The sequence below is a fragment of the Dermochelys coriacea genome, chromosome 1, assembly GCF_009764565.3.
Source record: "Dermochelys coriacea isolate rDerCor1 chromosome 1, rDerCor1.pri.v4, whole genome shotgun sequence".
In the NCBI taxonomy this organism is placed as follows: Eukaryota; Metazoa; Chordata; order Testudines; family Dermochelyidae; genus Dermochelys; species Dermochelys coriacea.
The window spans coordinates 340019625-340042266 of NC_050068.2; the positions used below are offsets into that span (position 1 = coordinate 340019625).

The 22642-nt window shown below is 40.6% G+C and overlaps 1 protein-coding gene across 3 annotated transcripts in view; it reads left to right on the top strand.

Annotated features, from left to right (window-relative positions):
- Positions 1-22642, top strand: part of USP6NL (USP6 N-terminal like) — a 230798-nt gene that overhangs the window by 7247 nt on the left and 200909 nt on the right. The gene's annotated exons all lie outside the window — the stretch shown is intronic.

The following is a 22642-nucleotide window of genomic DNA, read 5'->3' on the forward strand; positions in this document are numbered from 1 at the left end:
TATGTAATCAGAAGGCCATATCAAGTTTAGTTCAAGACTTAATCTGCTTCTAAATTGTGAGTTCACTGGTTTATGTCTTGTTTTAAATCTATTACTTCACTTCCCAGTACAAAGAACCATGATGGTATTCCTCTTTCTATCTGTGTGAGCAACAGCTAACTAATAAAACCATGTCCATGACAGTGAAGTCTTCATTAACAACATAGGCATGCACAGAACCTATGGCCTGGATCCCTGCCTGTTGAAGACATTACAAATGAATGGGACTTTTGCCAATATGGCCCTTGCATATATAGCTTTGTTTGAGGAAAAACAGATGTTAATTTCAGCTCCATTCAAAACAAGGGAAAACCATTTTTTCTTGTCAATTAGAAAATGGCAACACTGATAGAGTAAATATTAATCTGCCCCCCCCCGCAAAAAAAAAGACTGCAGTTATCTAAAAAGAATTATTAATTAATTAATTAATTTATTGAATGTAAGTGGTATTATTTAGCTGTCACTGTGGTTGGATGCTGTTTCTTTATGTAAAATCAGTAAAATGTTTTCTCCTGCACACAGCAGTTTGCATGGGATCTGGTTCTGTTTAAAACATTTATAATATTGTATAAATAACACCCTTCACTGATGATTCTTATTAGATATACCAAGCATTCCATAAACTTGAATATACCAGTTTGTCAAATGCTGCTAGTTTAGTCTTCCTTGATCTGATACAGCATCAAGGACGCTGTCAGTGCCTGCTGAGGTGTGGATATTCGTTTTGTCTGATAGATTTAATTTCCTCTCAGAGCATAGTTGCTATGTCAGTCTGGTTCATAAATATTCTTGTGATTGTTGTTTATTGAGTCATTGCAGGTTTTGTAACAATGAATGATTTCAGTGGGGTTTTGGTTGAGTATGGATTGGAGTATTTGGCCTGATATTGGGAAGCATAAGAACTCCATTCTGCAAATCAGTTCAGATAACAGTTAACACTAGCATTGCTAAGGCCAACATTGTCAACCATGACCACAGATTTGGGGTGCTAGTCTGAGGTACTTTAGATCTGATTTTCAGAAGTGTTGAGTGGGAGCTATGAATGCTCGGCACCTTTTGAATATCAGAACTCAAACAACTCAAGTTGGATGTCTGAAATCAGTGTCTGTTTCCGAAAATTGAGCGGTTTTTGTTTGTTGGCATTAATGTTACTCAGTATGTAGTCACTTGTATTCAGTGGAACAGCATATCTCTCGGTCAGGTGCAGATGCTCCTTTCCATGATAAGTCATGGATTTCAAGGACAGAGTTGTGAAGATGCCTTTTCCTCTAAATGAGATGAGAGGAGAATGTTTTTGTTTGTTTGTTTGTTGATTTACAGATGTTAGCTGTAGAAAGTATTACAACTATACTGGCTGGGGGAAGTATTAGTTAGTTTGCTTCCTTAAAAATGTCTTGCAGTAAGAGTTGTTCCCTGTAATATTAGATTATGCTCTTCTAAATGTCTTGTAGACTCGGAGGTATTTCCCGTATCCGTGAAAAGGTATTTACTTGTATCTCTCTCAACGTATAAATTATGTCATTATTCACCCTTGCACTGAGAAGAGCTAGGGCCTTATATCTGCAGTCAGATACCTTTAAAGTAGTTTAACTATGCAGTTTTCATTTTTCCTAATTTTCAGACTTGGTAGTGAAGTTCCAAAAGCCCATTTGATGTGTAATATAAAATATTAAAATTTCAATCTCTTTAATGTGCTATGAAGTATTTTAGATTATATTGTCTATATTGTCTGTTCAGATGGTAGAACAATCTATACTGTCTAATACAATTGGTATTTTCCACCGAATGCATCCAATGAAGTGAGTTGTAGCTCACGAAAGCTTATGCTCAAATAAATTTGTTAGTCTCTAAGGTGCCACAAGTACTCCTTTCCTTTTTTTCATCTGAACAATGTGATTGAACATAAAAGCTAACATGTAAGGCCTTGGTACTGCAGATGCTTATCAATAACTTTTAAGCATATGAGTAGTTTCGATTGACTTCATTGGGACTACTTCTGGTCTGAAAGTTAGGCCCCAATCCTGCAAAAACTTACAGGTTTAAGTGAAGAATATCTATGGAAAGATAACTTCTGTGTATGGTGGATTCTTTTGCCCATGGATAATTTTTTAATAGATTATCTGACATGTTAAAATGTAAGTGGTTTTTATTGAAGTATTTGTTTCTCTGGGTTGATATCTAGTGCTTTTTATAAATTTCTGCCGAGTTTACAGAAAGACAATTAAATCCAGCTGTCAAATCACACATATAGTAAAATTATTTGTACAGTGTGGCAACCAGATGATACATTGAAGACATGGTAAAGGTGTGTATTATGTTGTAGTTAGACTATTCTGGATTTATTTCATATTTAAAGATAAATTACTTATTGCAAAAATCCTGACTGTACCTAATCTTGCTAAAATCCCATAAGCAGGAGTTTTTTCAATCTGTTTGTAAAAGTTTTTTTCTTCTTAGTGACATTTAGCTGCAGGAAACTTTACAGGCTGTCATTACAATTTTCCTATGATAACAGGTTCCCCGCTTTTAGTGTTTTTTCTCTTCTTCTTTTTTTTTTTTTTTTTTTTTTTACTCCATTGAAGAAAGAGAAGGTCAACGCAGTGAATTTTATTCTTTGAGCTTCTATGTTAACTTTGAATTAGAAACAATGAAATTTAAATGTTAGTATTTAGTACAACAGTGTGTACTATCATTCTTGCAACAAGCTGCTGACAGCTTCAGTTTTTTAAATCAATGGGATGTAGCGCTAAGGCTCTTTCCTCCCTCCCCCCAGACCCCTCCAAATAAACTCTGCTGTCATAGTTATTTGGATAAAATGATTCTGCTTTGACTATGTGTTTTTGTACATTAATTTCCCACACCCCAAAAATCTTAAAATGCACAAGTTTGGGAAAATAACTTGCCATTTTGCATGCATCAGTAACTTTTCTTAGTTTATAGATACGCTGCGCTTTATATATGTAGGGCAAGAACTCTGACGTCTTCTTTATTTGGAAAGTGGATGCCACTGCAATCTAAATAATAAATATTGCTGCCTTCAGATAAGAACAGACGATGGACTAGTAATGATGAGATCTGAAGCCTTTCACTTCTTCTAGGCCAATGTACATTACAGACACTGGTAACATGTTCTGTGGATAAAGTGGACTCAGCTGTCAATCTGACACTTTTTCATGAGAAATAAACTCATACATAGATGACCCCTCCCACCCCAAAAAAAGGGCCCAAAGAGAATGGAGCAGACAGACACCATAGAGAAAAGCATTGCGTGTACGCATTTGCTCTCATGGTTGCAACTGAGAACTGAATATCCTGGACCTCTGTTTTTGTAGGGCTTTCTGGCATTTACACTTAACTTATCCTGTTAAACAAGATCTGAATTTTGGGTTATATTTTCAGTTTTTCTAAGCCAGGTTGTGTTTGGAGTGAACTTGTAGGGCCAAGTTAAGGTGTTCTGTAACACAAATGCTGGCAGACACACAGTTCTCTGTGCTATCATGAAGTGTGAGGCTGTTATGTATTTTGTGTGTTCCATATAAAGAGTTTTTCAAGTAACTCAAAAACTGATTAATTAAAAAGGTTTTTAAAAATACTTTGTTACAGCTGCTGCCAGTGAGTTGCAATAGAACATCAAAAAAGGAAAAGAGACCAAGTGGCTCATATTCACAAAATAAACTGCATCCCTTGGAAAATGAAAAAGTGAATTTAAACTTTTTTAAATATAAGTCATTATATTTCTAAAGAATAGGAAGATGAAAAAATGAAGTTTTTGTTTCCGGCTCTTTATCCCTGAAATTTGAAAACATTAGTCAGATATCAAAAGTTTGGTGATAGAACCATGGGGGATTCTATCCTGGGAAAGAGTGACTCTGAAAAGACTTGAGTGGTCCTGGTGGATAATAGCTGATCCTGAGCTCCCAGTACGATGCTATGGCCAAAAGAGCTAATGCAATCCTTGGATGTATAAACAGGAGACTCTTGAGTAGAGAGGTTATTTTACTCTGGAATGCTGTGTCCAGTTCTGGTGTTCACAATTCAAGAAGGTTTCAAAGTGGTAGCCATGTTAGTCTGTATCAGCAAAAACAATGAGGAGTCCTTGTGGAACCTTAGAGACTAACACATTTATTTGGGCATAAGCTTTTGTGGGCTAGAACCCGCTTCGTCAGATGCATGGAGCGGAAAATACGTAGCAGGTATAAATACACAGCACATGAAAAGATGCGAGTTGCCCCACCAAGTGGGAGGTCAGTCTAATGAGACAATTCAATTAACAGTAGGATACCAAAGGAGGAAAAATCACTTTTGTAGTGGTAATGAGAGTGGCCCATTTGACAAGAAGGTGTGAGTAACAGTAGGGGGAAATTTACTATGGTGGAAATTAGGTTTTGTAATGACCCAACCACTCCCAGTCTTTATTCAGGCCTAATTTGATGGTGTCCAGTTTGCAAATTAATTCCAATTCAGCAGTCTCTTGTTGGAGTCTGTTTTTGAAGTTTTTTGTTGAAGAATTGCCGCTTTTAGGTCTGTTGTTGAGTGACCAGGGAGATTTAAGTGTTCTCGCACTGGTTTTTGAATGTTATAACTCCTGATGTCAGATTTGTGTCTATTTATTCTTTGGCCAAACTGGACAGTCTCTATGCACATGTACATGGCACAGGGGCATTGCTGGCACATGATGGCATATATCACATTGGTAGATGTGCAGGTGAACGAGCCCCTGATGGTGTGGCTGGTGTGGTTAGATCCTATGATGGTGTTCCTCAAATAGATATGTGGACAGAGTTGGCACTGGGATTTGTTGCAGGGTTTGGTTCCTGGGTTGGTGTTTTTGTTGTGTGGTGTGTAGTTGCTGGTGAGTATTTGCTTCAGGTTGGGGGGCTGACTTTACGGGAGGACTGGCCTGTCTCCTAAGGTCTGAGAGAATGAGGGATCATCCTTCAGGATAGGTTATAGATCCTTGATGATGCGCTGAAGAGGTTTTAGTTGGGGGCTGTAGGTGGCGTTCTGCTGTTTTCTTTGTTGAGCCTGTCTTGTAGTAGGTGACTGCCACTACAATAGTGATTTTTTTCCTCCCTTGGTATCCTACTATTAATTGAATTGTCTCGTTAGACTGACCTCCCACTTGGTAAGGCAACTTAAACCCAGAAATATACAGTCTTGCACTGCATGGGGATCTGTACAATGCAAGCTCATTAATATTCGCTTCCCCCTTGATGTGGAAAAGATGTGCAACAGCTTTATTTACAGAGCTGAGAGTTTCCTAGACACTTCACTCAAAACACACTGGTTAAGATAAAACCTAAAACAAGCTTATTAACTACAGAAAGATTATAAGTGATAGCCAACAGATCAAAGCAGATTACTTAGCAAATAAACAAAAAGCCACAAACTAAATCTAATATACTAGATAGATGAGATTTGAATTAGCAGTTTCTCACCCTGAAACAAGCAGTTCACCAAGTTTCCATACACAGGCTAGAAATCCTTTAGCCTTGGACCAGCAATTCCCCCAGTTCAGTCTTTGTTCCTCAGGTGTTTCCAGGAGTTCTCTTATGTGGGGAGTGAGGCCAAGAGATGATGTCACTTCCCAACTTGTATAGTTTTTCCAAATGGTGGGAACCCTTGGTTCCAAACTCCGTTCCCAGTTCAGCTTGTGGGAAAAATACAGGTACCAAAATGGAGTTTAGTGTCAGGTGGTCTGATCACATTCCCATGCATGCCTTGCTGAGTCATAGCAACCATTACTCATAGGCTGGGTGAAATGTTCACAGGAAAGCTAAGCTCTTCTGCAGTCCATTTTCTTTGTTGATGAGCCATTAGCATTGTCTAGCTGCTTCATTGTTGTGCCTGAAAGGCTAGTTGTGAGTGTTACCCAGAGTAAACACATTTGAAATACAGATATATAGTCAATATTCATAACGTCGAATACAAAAATGATGCATGCACACAAATAGGATGATCATATTCAGCAAATCATAACTTTTCCAATGACACCTCACATGACCCAGCTTGTACAAAATGCATCATAATTATGCCAAAATCATATCACAATCATATTACTATAATGAATATGGGATGCAGTGTCACACATCTTGCTTGAAAAGACCTGTGAGCTACACAGCAGAGGAATTTAATAGTAACTTGGTGTGGCATGGCTCTCGGGCCTCAAGGAGAAAAAATAGGATAATCGTGTTAAGCCCAGTCATGGGCATAGTAGAAAGACAGTGTGTAAGTAGTTAAAAACTTAAATCTGTATTTCTAGTGACCTTTTTTACTTAAGTACTTTTACTTTCAGGGGTTAATACTTTCCTCTCTTGCTGTTTTGTTCTTGGCATATCTTGCCTTTTGGTCTACTCTTCTCTTCCTTCAGTCTGCAGTTTTTTACTTTAATTTCCACTCTTTTTAGATACTGACTGTGCATGTGGGTCACCTGGCTGGCTTCTCTGCACTTCAGAGATGTAGTCATCACTAGAGGGAACAGAGTGGTTACAGCAGTAGCACCATGCTAGAGGCAGGTATCTGGCCTAAATGGAGAATTGGTGTTTAGGTCAGAATCACTAAGTTATGGAAATTTCCTTGCCTTTGAGAAAATGCTTGACTGAGCTGTAATTAGGAAGTTCTGGAGAGATCAGAGATTGGACTAAGATACTGTATCTTAATGTGCAGAGCACTTGAAAGTGGAATTTCTGTCAGCTGATCTATAGAAAAATGTACGTTACTATCACTTTTACTCCCATAATCTGTTTTTTAGCCCATCATAAAGTATAAGTTTACTTTTTAATAATACTTGTGGGTAAACTTCACTGAGGTCAGTACTAGACACCTCACATAGCTGGATTATACTGCTTTTGTCTAGTGCAGTCTGGTAACTTAATTTCAGTGCTCTGCTTGAAACTGTGAAGCACTAAGTGCTAAGTATCCTTATTACTTTATAGCAAACTGTCAGACAGCCAGTTAGAGGCTGCATTTTGTGTCTGCAAAACAGTGATAACAATATGTCATAATGATGAATTGCTAAAGGGAAGTGACCTCCACAGACAAGACCCTGTCCACTGATCTATACCTCTTAAGTAGAGAGTCCCAGAGCATATTATGTGATGGTGTGAATTCTGCTCTAGTGGATCAGGTGATTCCACCTGGACTATATTTCAACATATTTCCCTCCATTTAAAGAAAACAAACAGTGCAAAAATTTGAGGAAATAACTTCTCTTGTGCCTTGATTTTACCCTTGCAGATGATAAAATCCCTTTTGCTGCTTGTCAAGCAAGTGGCAACCAATAGAAAATGAGCATTTTGGTAATATGCAGAGGGCTAATTCCAGTTTTCACTCCATAGGACAATTATGCTTCATGCCTCTGAGGAAGTGAGCCAAATGGAGGATTATTTGATCATGGTGGTTTTTTTTCCCCCAGCAAGTGCCTGTTTTTGTTAATCACTAGCTTTTTGGAAAGCTATTTTGTTTCCATTATATGGGTCTTCCTTTAGACTGAAGACATTTGTTTAGTTCAGTACATTGCCATGTTGTTGTCTCTTCTTGGGAAGAATGGACTTTAGTGCCTGACATACAGTGAATCTTTCAGGACCCTATAGTCGGGTCTTCCTGTCCCACTTCTCAGAGGATGAAGGACCCACAGTGAAATGGCAGCTCCTTCCTTTTGAATTTGTGGGCAGCTAAGCTTCTACAGCCATAATATCTTTAGCAATACAGCATCTAAGGTACACTTCTGCAGCCTCTCTCTGGCACAAGGACAGCATGATTTCTCTGAAGAGGAATTGGAGAATAGCAAGTTTCAGTGAATCAAGGCATGCATTTGCTGATAGATCTTGTGTATTAAGCTGGGTCTGTACTAGAGACTTCAGCTGACGTAACTACATCGGTCAGGGGTTTGAACAGGTGCAATCCCTGACCACTGTACCTCTTCCGACAGAAGTCCTAACTGTAGGCATAGCTATACTGGCAAAGCTGTGCTTTTACTGGTATGGCTTGTTATGCTCCTGGGGGGATGGCTTTACTTTACCAGTACAAAGTGCAGTAATGCTGGGACAGCTGTGTCCATACTAGGAGTGCTATGCCGGTATGTATTCCAGTAGAGGTATACCATCAAAGCCTTCCTACTTCTGGGAGTAGGCAATAGTAATAATCTCTTGGTGATGTGAATTATCTCCAAATCTAATCATAAGAGAACAGTTTTCTCCTACATGTGAAGGGTTGGGAGGCCTCAGATGGGTTGAAGGGAGATTTCCAAAAGCAGCTGATCCTGAGCAAATAGAAAGCTTTCTAATGTGAGTCATGATGTTCCTCTCCTTTTGTCTGTGCTGTTGATCAAGCAATATACAGCATTGCATTGGAAAGACTGAGAAACCACCATCCACCAGTGGAATAGAATTGTTGATAACACTAAACATTAAGGAACAGCTTTTTAAATGGTTGTTTCTTATTGCTCAGATGTTCTAATTCAGCATATCAATTTACTGATTTTAAAGATATGCACTTATTTTAAACTATAATGATTGATTTGTGGTTAACCAGAAAGCTACACTACTCTGTGGCATTCCTCTGTTCTTAACATGTTTTCTTATTGGATACAACCTCTTTGATTTGTAGTACAGATGGAAGATGATGGGGATTGATACCATATGTGGTGTAATGCAAGTAATCCCAGCAGGATTCCACGACTGGTTCTGTTTTTGTTAAAACTTAAGTTCTTTTCTTCATTTAAATCATCTAACTTGCTGACTCTTAACTGTTGTTCAAAGGGTGTTTGCAGAAGTTTTGTGCATTAGGTAGCTATGTTGAGGTGATATTATATCTAGCAGCTGGTGAAAAAGTTGTTAATCTCTCATTGGAAAAACTATAGTTAAAATCCTTGCCTCAGAATTATACAGAAGAATGGCCAGACTGGATCTGTGTCACCCCCCCATCCTCCCAAGGCTATTGGCATGCCTGTGCCTTCTCTGCTGGCCAAAATTTTTAAAGTAAATAGGAAAGTATATACAATAAAAGCTGTTTTATCCGGCACTTCACCAATCAGAAATCTCTATAAACCGGCATTTCTGATCTTCATTGAAATTCTGGTTTATAGTCTGGTTGGCTCGGGGTTGGCAGGGGGTTGCGGCGTGGGAGGCGGTGTGGAGCGCAGGCTCTGGGAGTGAGTTTGGGTACAGGAGGGGGCTTGGGGCATGGGAGGGGGGTGGGGTGTCAGATCCGGGGGGCGCTCACCTTGGGGGCTCCCCGCAAGTGGCAACCTGTCACGGCTGCTCCTAGACAGAGGCGTGGCGGGCGGCTCCTCACACTGTCCGTGCCCCGTGTGCTCGCTCCACAGCTCCTATTGGCTGGAACCGCGGCCAATGGGAGCTGTGGGGGCAGTGCCTGTGGGCGGAGGCAGCGCACAGAGCTGCCTGCCATGCTTCCGCCTAGGAGCAGCCAGGACAGATTGCTGCTTGCGGGGCGCCGCCGAGGTGAGTGCCACCAGAATTTGGCATCCCCTCCCCTACTGCATCTAACTCCCTCCCTCTTAGTTAACCAGCATTTTTCATGTCTCGGCACCCCACATATCCCCAACATGCTGGATAAAACAGCTTTTACTGTATGTGGATCTTACAGGCTATCTTACAAAGCTGAAACTGTTTTTCTGGTATATTTTATGTAATCAGTATTTTTTTTTTCTGAGTAGAAAAGGATACTACTATACTGTAGGATGCCCATGCAGTTACTAATCTCATAAATGACTATTATAAAAAAGCACTTTGTTTTAAGTAATGCATTTGTGTTTGCTACATGAGAAGATTCTTAAATGCAGTCTTTCTGGTTTACTATTTGAAAGCCTTTTGACAATCTGCTTAATTCTCTGGTAGAATACTGAATGATCCATTCAGAACTTTTTTCTTTTGTCTAATTCTAACTTCTCAGAATAAATTTGGAAATTTTGAATTAAAAAGTCTGTAGTTAAAATGTTTGTGGTACCTTTATTTTTTTTATTTCTTCCCTTGGTCTACATAATATATAAGACCAATCTGTAAGGTTCTCAAACTGTGGCTGTGGACCCTTGTACTCTGGAGAGAGCTGGCTGATTACATGATGCTGGATGTTTTCTTGGTTTTCAGTTGTTAAATTGCCTTAAAGGCAGCTACAAATACGTCAAATACTTTCCTGGTGTTGCATAGAAATGTAAGTGATTTCTGTAGTTAAAAAAAAAAAAAAAAGTATTTTTCAATAATAAATGGTAGGGTAGGTAGGCCACAATGTGCTGTTTGTATATTATGGTGATTGGTAAGCTTACAAAAAACTTACATGCAATTATTCAGGTGTGTATGTAATCTGCACAAATGTGATTGGAGATGTCTTTTGAGATGTGAACACACACTGAAATAGCTTGAGGACTTCTGGTATGTACATGGGGAAATAGCCGCATGATCTTGATCATTTTGATGACCACTGTAAATGTGGTCAGCTTGTCGTAGTGAGTTAAAAGTATTCTGTTGTAAAACAGATGTAAAATTATGCTAAATATTTTAATGTTTTTTTGGTGGGGGAGGGAAACTTACCACCAATCTGTGAACAGAAACATCTTTTGATTATAAAAATACAGCAAAAATAATACAGAATTAAGTACAAACAGTACTGAAATTATTCAAACTAATACTAAAACATAACTCAGATTCTTCTAAACCAAGATCTGAAGAGGTTAGATGGAGTGGCATAAGCACAATGTACTTCCTGAATCAGTCTAAAAATTCCATGTCCTTTCTAGAAAACAAATTGAATGAACATCTGTACATTTCCAGCCTCCTTCTAGGCTGTGCATGCACATCCATATCTCTCACAAATACCCCAATCCCTTGTTACATGTGTGTAGAGTGCCTAGCACAAGGGAGATGTGCTCTCTCTCTTACTGGGGCCTTACATGTTGATGTAATACACTTAGACTTCTGTAAGGCATTTGACTTGGTACTCCATAATGTTTTTTAATTAAAAAGAACCAAAAACTATAATGAGACAATTAACATGGCACATAATTAAGGCTACGTTTTTGTCACTGATATTTTTAGTAAAAGTCATGGACAGGTCACGGGCAATAAACAAATTCACAGAAGCCCATGACTTGTCCCTGACCTTCACTAAAAATATCCCTGACAAAAGGGGTAGGCGGGTTCAGCACCCACTGCTGCTGGGGCTCCCAGGTCCCCCACCGCTGCGCTGCATGGGAGCTCTGGGGTCCCCATGGGGCTGGGCTGCTGTGGGGTCCCCTTGCCTCTGGGGCAGCTGAGAGCTGCAGAGTCCCCCAGCCGCAGGGTCTGCCAGCTGCTTGCTGTGGCTAGGCAGCGGTGGGGTCCCCCACAAGGTAGGGGCTGGGAGCTGTGTGGGCGAGGCTGTCTTGGAGCTCCAGCCCCGGGGCAGAAAATGTCACGGAGGTCAAAGGAAGTGACTGATTCCGTGACATAATCATAGCCTTATACATAATAAATAGATTTAAAAAGTGGCTGACTGGTACCAAAATGTAACTGTAAACAGGAATCCTCATCAAGTGGGTGTGTTTCTAGTGGGGCCCCACATGTATTGGTTCTTGGCCCTATATTATTTAACGCTTTTTTCAATGTTCTGGAAGAAAACAAAATCATCACAGATTAAGTTTCCAGGTATCCTAAAAATTGGGGGACTGGTAAATAATGAAGACAGGTAACTGATACAGAACAATTTGGACCACTTGGTAAGATGGGTATAAGGAAACAATGTGTGTTTTTAATACAGCTGAATTATTATTACTTATTATTTGTATTAGTGTAGTGCCTACAGACCCTCGTCATAGAACAGAATCCAGTTATGTTAGTTGTTATACACAACACAAAGATGAAAAGTATACGTATAGGGACAAAGAATGTAGGCCATAAAGTCCCCCATCCTGTAAATATCTGGAACGGTGACTCTGAAAAAGACTTGGTGGTTAATCAGTTGAACATGAGCTCCTCATGTGACTCTTTGGTGAAAAGGGCTAATGTTATTCTTGGATGTGTAAAAATGGGTCTTGAGTAAGAATAGAGAGGTTATTTTACCTCTATATTTGGCACTGGTGTGACTGCTACTGAACGACTGTTTAGTTCAGGTGTCAACAATTCAAGAAGGATGTTGAAAAATTGGAGAGGGTTCAGAGAAGAGCCATGAGAATGATTATAAAAGATTGGAAGACATGCCATATCGTGATAGATTCAAGGAGCTGAATCTATTATCTTAACAAAGAGAAGGTTAAGAGATGACTTGATCACACTTTATAAGTACCTATGTGGGGAATAAATATTTGATAATGGTCTCTTCAGTCTGGCAGACAAAGATATCTAGATCCAATGGGTGGAAGCTAGACAAATTAACACTGAAAATAAGGTGAAGCATTTTGATAGTGAGGGTAATGAACCATTGGAATAATTTACCACGGGTTGTGGCGGATTCTCCATCACTGACCATTGTTAAATCAAGATTGGATGGTTTCTTAAAGTAATGTTCAGGTTCAAACAGGAATTATTTCAGGGAAGTTCTGTGGCTAGTGTTGTGCAAGAAGTCAGGCTAGACGGTAACAGTAGTCCTTTCTGGTCTTAGAATCCATGAATGTGTTCACTATTCCTAGCACAATGGGGATGACCCTTCTGACTGGGGTGTCAAAATGCTTCTTCAACATAATAAGTACCATATATACTTGTTCATTAGCCCGTTCGTTTACAAGCTGCCCCCCCTGAAATGGATAGGTTAAAAATAGTAAAAATTGTATGACCCTTTCAGACCCCCTATATTTCAGGGGTTGGCAAACTTTGGCTCCTGGCCCATCAAGGTAAGCTGCTGGCGGGTCAGGATGTTTTGTTTAACTGGAGCGTTCACAGGCATGCAGCTCCTCAGCTCCCAGTGGCCGTGGTTTGCCGTTCTCAGCCACTTCCCGCAGCTCCCATTGGCTGGGAACTGTGTACTGCGGCCACAGGAACAGAGGTGCTCCATGCCTGCAGACGCTCCAGGTAAACAAAATGGCAATGTATTAGATATTCAATTAAATGATTTTATAGAGGTTTAAAATCATCAAATTTTGGTGTAGATCTGTTTATAAGCCGACCCCCGCTCTTTGATGTGTCACTTTTTTTTACCAAAAATATTTGGCTTATGAATGAGTATATACGGTAACTCCTCCATGATACTCCTGTACATTTACATGCATGTCTTGGGGCAAGATAGAGCCTTTATTATGTGGAATCATACTGCCTGTGGGTGACACATGGATTAAAGCCTTCCTTAGTTTTATTAGTATTAGTAATACTTCGCATTTTTGTAATTCCTTCTGTTGGATGATGATACTGAATTAAGCCTAATGATAGTGCTGTGAGGTAAGGACTATTCCCCTTTGAGAGGTGGGGAGATAGATACGCAGTGTTTAATTGTACTTTCTCTATACATATTTTAAGTATTAAAAAAAATCTAAGGTTCTAGTGGCTATTTATTAATACCAATTCATTCAGTATTCTGTGATGCCTGATGGATTAAAAATGAAATATTAAGAAATGATAGTGAATTTTGAATGAATTTTGAATGAGGCTCTGCTTCTGTGGCAAAATTATAACTCAGTCAAACTTTTGGCAGAAATAGTCACTAACTTGAATAGTTTGTGTCTGCCTCAGCGTTTTATACTCTGAGACCTGCACACCGGAACTTATAGAAGTTAGTAATCTGTGCAGAGCCTTCTGAGGCCTAAAAGTGGAGGATCTGGGCCCAAGAATCTCTCTAATGGGAATTTTTAATATTCTTATCCCCATTTGTATAGCATTGGTGCATCTCCACTGGAGATAACAAAGGTGATAGCATTAAGATAAGACTGCAGACTGGTAGGCTGGAGGTTTGTGGGTTTGTTGTATTAAAAAAACAAACAAACCAAAAATGTTGCCTAAACCTGGTTGGGTTAATGGTTGGAACATTGGGCAATGTCAGACTGAGGCTGCAGACTAGACCACTGAGAAAAGCAAGTGTACTGCAATCTGCTGCCTGGAAAAACAGGTGATTGTGGAAGTTTTGTTAGGTCAGGTCCCCATTCTCCTACATTTTGGTTTTATCATCTTTACTTTCAGAAAAGGGAGGTCCTGGCTGCTCCTGTACACCCATTTGACTGTCTTCTAAGTGAGAATTGCTGCATACAGAGGCCTTGTCTACTAGTGCTTTTCCTGCCCTTTGTCTAGCATCAGTGCAATTCCACTAGTGGTAACAAAGGCACACAGATGTTTTTACCATGTTATTTTATAGATAGAGAAATTGTGATAGAGAGGTGCAGTGATTTGTAGATGCGGTATAATCCTAGAGTTAACCATATCTAACCAACATGTTTTAAAACGCTGCTTATCCTAGTGTATTCTGAGTGCCAAACTGTATTGTATTTTGACTTGAAAGTTTAAAATATGTTAACAATACGTTTTAAAACACAGTGCTTTGTCTGAGTAAAACTGCTAGTACTGGTAAAAATAAATAAACAAATAAATAAACACACACGCACACAGAGCACACGCACACAGAGCACACGCACACAGAGCACACAGAGCACACATCCTAAAAAGGAAGGTGGAACATTATGGGTTTGTAGGCTCTTAAAATCAGTTTTCCAAATTTAAATGTTTTAAATGGTAAAATCTCTGTATTAGCCTTCTTTTACTATTTATTTTAAATTTAATAGTTGAGTAAAGAAAGTTTCACTTGTCTGGTGGTGTTGGCTAGATTATTATGAAAAGATAAATAAAATCAAAGTCTAATCAAATATATTTAAACTGAAGGCTTTTGAATATATTTCCCTTCGTGTATCTTGGCCTTATGCGGTAAAGGAAAATTCACACTTTAGTGAACAATATTTATTACTGCTGTCTGTTTGTTCTGTTTCAGAGTAGCAGCCGTGTTAGTCTGTATTCGCAAAAAGAAAAGGAGTACTTGTGGCACCTTAGAGACTAACAGCTCAGTTCTGTGCAGCTAATGAATCCACATACTTTGCAATGATTAAATAAGGAATGGTATCTTCTCTGTAGTGGCTGTGGGCAGCTGCATCCTATTATTTCTTGAATTAAATATCAACAAAGGCATATTTCATTCAGTGAAAAATTTGATCTTGCTAACAAATAGAGACAGAAGGAATTGTATAGTTACCTTGGTGGTGTGTAACAGGGTAAATTGGTCTTGTTAATATCTTTCTCAGCAGAAAATTGAAGAAAGACTGTTTAAGGACAAAAATATTTTTTTTTTCTCCATTGTCTCTTTGAATTGACCTATAGTCGTTAGTCTTTAATATAGTTCCTTTTGGCACAATATGTAGATTTTACAGAATCACTTAAAACCACAATATAGTATTAAAATGCAGTTCTGAATACCATTAAAGTTATGACACAAAAGCTAGGTTCTACAAGGTTGAAGAAACATCTTGCTGTACATGTTATCATGATATGTTAGTAACTTACATTTCTGCTTTGAATCTCTCTTTTTTTTTTTTTTTTTTTGGCTAACTGTTTTATTGCAACAACCTCAACTTCATAAAATATTATTTCTATTTTAATCTTCTAATATGTAAATTTTTCCTCTGTAATCTGTCAATTGTTAATGTACATAATTTTTTAAAAAGTTTATTATGGTTCTAACTGTAATATATAGTGTATGAGAAATTGTATACTTTTATTTTTTCCCTACAAATGTACACTAAGATGAGATTTAGTGCCTGGATTCCTATGAAGGTTTCCATTGATTCCATTTCTCTCTCAAATTTTATTAGATGAAATCTGATCTACAAATGAACTGTGAGGATATAACATTTTAAAAAATAGATCAGTTAAAACGGTATTTATAGTTGCATCATATTTGGCTTTATTTTTTTAAAAAGTCTAGACTTGGTTAATGTGGATTGGTGTCTTGTGAAATATTTTTTGTGGAAGAAGTGGGGTAAAGAATCATTAAGAATTTGTATTCACTGTTTTCATAACATCCAGGAATCTAGGCTTACATGACTGTATTGAAAGGACTTAAGAATAGCTACTAGGGCTGTTGATTAATCGTAGTTAACTCATGCGATTTAACTAAAAAAAATTAATCATGATTAAAAAATTAATCACGATTAATTGCAGATTTAATCGCATGTTAAATAGAATACCAATTGAAATTTATTAAATATTTTTGGATGTTTTTCTACATTTTCAAATATTGATTTTAAATTACAGCACCAAACACTAAGTGTACAGTGCTCACTTTATTTTTATTACAAATATTTGAACTGTAAAAATGATGAAAAATACTATTTCTTTTGTTTAATTCCCCTCATACAAATATTGTAGTGCGATCTCTTTGGCCTGAAAGTGCAACTTACAAATGTAAATTTGTTTTGTTACGTACCTGCACTCAAAAACAAAACAATGTAAAACTTCAGAGCCTACAAGTACACTCAGTCCTACATCTTATTCAGCCAATTGCTAAGACAAGCAAGTTTGTTTACATTTATGGGAGATAATGCTGTTGGCTCCTTATTTACAATGTCACTTGAAAGTGAGAACAGCTGTTTGTATGGCACTTTTGTAGCTGGTGTTGCAAGGTATTTACATGTCAGATATGCTGTATGTTCATATGCCCCTTCATTCTTTGGCCACCATTCCAGAGGACATGCTTTAATACTGATGACGCGCGTTTAAAAAAAATGCATTAATTAAATTTTGACTGAACTCCTTGGGGGAGAATAGTATGTCTCCTGCTCTATTTTACCCTCATTCTGCCATGTATTTCATATTATAGCAGTCTCGGATGATGACCCGGCACATGTTGGTTTTAAGAACACTTTCACTGCAGGTTTGACAAAACACAAAGAAGGTACCAGTGTGAGATTTCTAAAGATAACTACAGAACTCGATCCCAGGTTTAAGACTCTGAAGTGCCTTCCAAAATCTGAGAGGGACAAGGTGTGGAGTATGCTTTCAGAAGTCTTAAAAGAGCAACACTCTGATGTGGAAACTACAGAACCCAAACCACCAAAAAAGAGATTCAACCTTCTTCTTGTGGTATCTGACCCAGATGATGAAAACGAACATCCATTGGTCTGCACTGCTTTGGATCATTATCGAGCAGAATCCATCATCAGCACAGACATATGTCCTCTGGAATGGTGGTTGAAGGTGAAGGGACATATGAATCTTTAGTGCATCTGGCACATAGTTATCTTGCAACGCTTGCTACAGCAGTGCCATGTGAACGCCTGTTCTCACTTTCAGGTGACATTGTAAACAAGAAGCGGGCTGCATTATCTCCTGTAAATGTAAACAAACCTGTTTGTCTGAGCGATTGGCTGAACAAGAAGTAGGAATGAGTCGACTTGTAGGCTCTAAAGTTTTACATTTGTTTTATTTTTGAATGCAGTTTTTTTGTATATAATTCTACATTTGTAAGTTCAACTTTCATAATAAAAAAAGATTGCATTAAAGTACTTTTATTAGGTGAATTGAAAAATACTATTTCATTTGTTTTTTACAACACAAATATTTGTAATCAAAAATAAATATAAAGTGAGCACTGTACACTTTGTATTCTGTGTTGTAATTGAAATCAATATATTTGAAAATGTAGAAAACATCCCAAAATATTTAAATGAATGGTATTCTATTTAATTGAGGTTTTAATCACAATTAATTTGTTTAATCGCTTAACAGCCGTATTAGCTACAGTATCTTCTGTTGTTCTTATAGAGTTCAGAGTTACAGCTAAACAGTTCTTTATCAAAGTTTCTCAACAACACAATTGTGAAAAATAAGGCAGGCTACATTTCTCAGATTTCTGGATAGCCATTGTTGTACAATTAGCGTACAGTACAACTGGACTATGGGCATGGCTACACTTCCAGATGTAGAGCGCTTTGAGTTAAACCTGCCCTTGGAGAGCGCAGTAGGGAAAGCACTGCAGTCTGTTCACACTGACAGGAACAAACACACAGGCGTGGCCACATTTGTGGCATTTGCAGTGGCACTGGGAGTGGTGCATTAGGGGCAGCTATCCCACAAAGCACCTCTTCCCATTCTGGTGCCGTGGCTTGTGGGAAGGGGGCGGAGGGTGCAGGGCATTCTGGGTCCAGTCCCAATGCCACATGATGCATTGGTTCACATTCCAGCAATCCCTGTGCTTCTGTCCACATTTGGTGCCATCTTTCAACGTTTTTTGTACTGCGCGCTCTGTCTTCCCTTTCGGTCTGCGGGAATGGAACCCGAACTGCTGAGGAGTATGCTGACGAGTCTTGCGAGCACGTCATGTTTGACAATCGAGTTATTCCTTATGATCCAAAGTGACAGTGAGGGCTCCAACGATGATATCAACTCGAGTAATGCATATGACACAAGTTTGCTTGTGGCGTTCATGGACATGCTCGGGACTGTGGAATGACGCTTTTGGGCTTCGGAAACCAGCACTGAGCGGTGGGATCACATAGTCGTGCAAGTCTGGGATGATGAGCAGTGCTGAATAACTTTCGGATGAGAAAAGCCACTTTCATGGGACTGTTTGAGGAGCTCGCCCCCACCTTGCGAAGAAAGGACACAAGATTGAGAGCTGCCCTGATGGTGGAGAAGAGGGTGGCTATTGCAATCTGGAAGCTGGCAACTCCAGACAGCTACCGATCAGTCGCTAACCAATTTGGAGTGGGAAAGTCGACCGTTGGAATTGTGTTGATGCAAGTTTGCGGGGCCATTCATCGCATCCTGCTCAGAAGAACCATGACTCTGGGTAACGTGCATGACATTGTGGATGGCTTTGCACAAATGGGTTTCCCTAACTGCAGAGGGGTGATGTATGGCGCACACATTCCAATTCTGGCACCAGCCCACCTAACCTCTGAGTACGTTAATTGGAAGGAATATTTCTCTATGGTTCTCCAGGTGCTTGTGGGCGTTTCATTGACATTAACGCAGGCTGCTCTGGAAAGGTGAATGACGCAGGCATCTTTTGGAACACTGGCCTGTTCAGGAAGCTGCAAGCTGGGACTTTTTTCCCAGACCAGAAGATCACTGTGGGAGAAGTCAAAATGCCCTTTGTGATCCTTGGAGACCCCACTTACACTTTAATGCCGTGGCTCATGAAACCTTACACAGGGAGCCTTGACAGCAGCAAGGAGTGGTTCAACAACAGGCTGAGCCGGTGCAGAATGACTGAGGACTGTGCTATTGGCTGTTTAAAGAGCCGCTGGCGCGCTCTGTTTTGGAAGCTGGACCTGGTAGATAACAACATCCCCATGGTTATATCCCTGTGGTGTACCCTTCATAACATTTGTGAAGGGAAGGGTGAAAGATTCACTCAGGCATGGAACTCAGAGGTTCAACACCTGGAGGCTGAATTTGAACAGCCAGAGAGCAGGGCTATTAGAGCAGCCCAGCGCAGGGCTGTAAGGATTAGGGATGCCTTGAGGGAGCAATTTGAGGCTGAAAGCCACTAGTAATGTTTGGTGCCTTGCACGGGAGCGAAGTGCAGTGGTTCCAATGTTGGTAGGAATCTGTGTTTGCTACGCTGACTTGCAGTGCTTGTTTTTTTTTCCTGGGCTAAGGTATCTTTTACTTTATGCAGTAAAAAAGAATGTTTTCAAAGCCAGAAAATCCATTTATTGAAAAGAAAATTCATGTATTGAAAAAAAACAGAAAGGACAAGGGGGTGGGGTGGGGAATGGTACAATCACAGATTTGCATCTGTCCTGTTATACTCAGCTTTCCTGTCTGGAGTGCTGTGCAATGAGTGCTGCCCTTCAGGATGGCTATACTGCGTGGTGATGGGGGTTGAGTGCAGTGGGTAAGGGTCATAGTTTTCAAGGCTGGGTGGTGAAGCTACAGGTGTTGGAGGCAGCTGGTGGCGGTAAGAACCCCGGATGTTGGGAAAAGTGGGTTGGAGGTGACATGGGGGCACAAGGGAAAGAGTTTTGGGAGAAGGGCTGCAGGGAGTGTCGGGCATGGTAGTGCTCCTCCTGCATGGCTATGAGTGCCTGGATTGAGTCTGCTTGGCACTCCATTATGCTTATCAGCTGATCCATGCTTTGCTGTCGGAGCACTGCACTTTTGTGCCGGCACTCCTCATTCTGCAGGTGGATTCTCCTTTCACTGTCCCGCCACTTCTGCACTTTTCGATTTTCATGACTTGAATGCTGCATTACTTCATGCAACATGTCTTCCTTGATTCTACATGGCCTCTTTCTGATTCTTTGGAGTCTTCCGTCCGTGTTATCACCAGCCGACTGAGAGCTCAAGGTTGCATCTGTAAAGCCAAAATGCAACACTTAACAGAGGCAGCATTGTTCACGCCAGACAGAGCAATGACTCCCCCGTATTTAAGGGCAAGCACAGTCTACACAATAGTATAATTTGCCTGTCCCAAAGCAAGCGCACATAAACCACGGGAGTCCCAAAATGGTGAGTAAGCACAGGGTCAAGCATGACTGATGGATTGTTTCACGGCTGTACTGTCCTCTGGGTTTCTGTGCCTTAGGGAGAGCCAACAGCTGCAGGAGGCCCCTATACTGAACACGATCCCCACATTTTCCACAGGCTGTTCGTCCTGGAAGATATCTTACTGCTGAGGGTGACCTGGGAAGCAAGGGAGGGTCTTCTACCGCAATGCGGATTCCGCCCTGGCCCATATGCAGATTGCCTGTGTGGAGCAATGGTCCCCCCGCCCCTCACGGTACAGTGGTGCGGACAAGTTAGTCTTACTGGGACAAGGAACATAGTGGCTTTCCCGAGAAACCTGCGCAAGCGTATTGCCCAAGTTCTGGATGAGACCTCTGAAGAGATCACTGAGGCCGATTATCATGATGTGAGAGAGCACATCAATGCCCTATTCAGCAACTAGGCATGCATGTAGCCCTAACCCTCCTCAACCCAAGCGCCCACACTGAATAACTTCCTTCCCAAAATAAAAGCCGCTTACCGGGAACCTACTCTGGCGTTGTCCTTTCCCAAGCACCGGCCGCCGCAACTGGCTACCTTCCTCCTGGCTTGAGAACAGCTCCAGGCCGCATGCATCTAGGGATTCCAGGGTGTCTTCCTCCGCCTCAACCCCCTCGCTCCCACTTTGCTGCTCCTCCTCCTCCTCATCCCGCCTTGTTGAACTGGGCTCTGAAGTGTCCATTGTGGTACTTGGTGTGGAGGTGGGGTCGGCCCCAAGTATTGCATCCAGCTCCTTGTAGAAACGGCAGTTTGCAGGGGCAGCACCAGAGCAGCTGTTTTCCTCGCAGGCTTTGTGGTAGGCATTCCACAGCTCCTTCACTTTAATCCTGCCCTACGGTGCGTCCCGGTCATGGCCCCTTTCCATCATGTCCCTTGATATCTGCCCGAAGGTATCATAATTCCTACAGCTGGATCGCAACTGGGACTGGACAGCTTCCTCCTCTGAAACACTGATGAGGTCCAGCACCTCACCATTGCTCCATACTGGGGATTACCTGGCGCGTAGAGGCATGGTCACCTAGAAAGATTCGCTGAGAGCATGCACGCCTGGCTGGGCAAAGAGGAAGGGGATTTTCAAAATCCCCAAAGAATTTAAAGGGCGAGTCTGATGGTTGGTCATCCAAGGGCAGAGCAGTAGAGTTCAAAGTGATGACCAGAGTGGCTAGAACAGGCATTGTGGGACACTTCTGCAGGCCAATCAGAGTGCACTAACAGACCAGGGTGTCCACACTGGAGCCACGGCACTCAGTGGGGGTGCACAAAACATTATTCCACTCCCCAAGGTGGAGTACCAGGAGCAGACCATCCACGGAGTCAGTGTGCTCTACATGCCTTGCCAGTGTGGACAGGTAGTGAGCTAGTGCGTCCGGGGCTCCTTTTAATGCCCTGAAATTTGCAAGTGTAGCCAAGTCCTAAGATTGTTGCAGGTACTTGAACTCATTTATTCACATGCTTAAATTTGATGTAACGTTTTGCATGTGACTGGTTCAGTTACCATAAAACTGTACCCAAAAACTGCACAACTCATGCATTTTGGTAGAAGAGACTATTAGTGTAAAACAGATCCCTGTCAGAAAAAAGGCAGGATAGAGTACCCTACAAGATTGCTTTCAAAAGCTGTAGCTGTTTTTTTTTTCTGATGCATATTTGAAACCTGGCTTCTGAAATTATGCCAAATACAATCAGTCCTTGGCTGTGCTTGGAGCTAAACTGTGTTCGAGTGCACCAGTGCCCGGCATCCATTATCAGCCGGTAGTAGTTTAGGCCCTGATCTTGAAAGATGATCCATCTGGGAGAACCCCATTGACTTCATTAGGTCTCTATAGGGGCACAGGAGTTTGTCTAGCCTGGCGTGTAGAATAAGGGTTATAGCTAATGTAGAAAAGGCCTAGGAGGGAAGTGAGGAGGGAGTACTTGAATAATGGTAATAATACCACATGATAGCTATGTGCATAGTTTGATAGTTTATTTCAAAGTTTAAAAAAAAATATTCATGACTACTGCTTAATGTAACCATCCATATTAGCTGGCTTCTTGTATGCTCTCTTCCCGTCCCCGTCATTCTTACGTTCCTGGTTGGTACATTATGGATGAATGCTGGCCCCACTGAAGTCTGTGGCAAAATTCCCATGGGCTTTAGTGGGGTCAGGATT